At 49.8% G+C, this 331-nt stretch overlaps 1 long non-coding RNA gene across 1 annotated transcript in view; it reads right to left on the bottom strand.

Annotated features, from left to right (window-relative positions):
• Window positions 1-163: 163 nt before the first annotated feature.
• LOC106535667 (uncharacterized) overlaps window positions 164-331 on the bottom strand; it is a 6,068-nt gene continuing 5,900 nt past the window's right edge. The window contains exon 3 of the long non-coding RNA XR_001312466.1: window positions 164-216. This is a non-coding gene — a long non-coding RNA (uncharacterized LOC106535667). The remainder of the gene's footprint in view (window positions 217-331) is intronic.

The raw sequence follows: 331 nt of genomic DNA, 5'->3' as shown, positions 1-331 counted from the left end.
CTCTAGTCTGACCTCTAGTCTGACCTCCAGTCTGACCTCTAGTCTGATCTCTAGTCTGACCTCCAGTCTGACCTCCAGTCTGATCTCTTGTCTGATCTCTAGTCTGACCTCCAGTCTGATCTCTTGTCTGATCTCTAGTCTGACCTCTAGTCTGACCTCTAGTCTGACCTCCAGTCTGACCTCCAGTCTGACCTCCAGTCTGACCTCTAGTCTGACCTCTAGTCTGACCTCTAGTCTGACCTCTAGTCTGACCTCTAGTTTGACCTCCAGTCTGACCTCTAGTCTGATCTCTAGTCTGACCTCTAGTCTGATCTCTAGTCTGACCTCTAGT

Source organism: Austrofundulus limnaeus, unplaced genomic scaffold (assembly GCF_001266775.1).
Source record: "Austrofundulus limnaeus strain Quisiro unplaced genomic scaffold, Austrofundulus_limnaeus-1.0 Scaffold1522, whole genome shotgun sequence".
NCBI lineage: Eukaryota > Metazoa > Chordata > Actinopteri > Cyprinodontiformes > Rivulidae > Austrofundulus > Austrofundulus limnaeus.
Note: the sequence above shows the minus strand (reverse complement) of the source record. Positions and strands in the feature narration are given on the sequence as shown.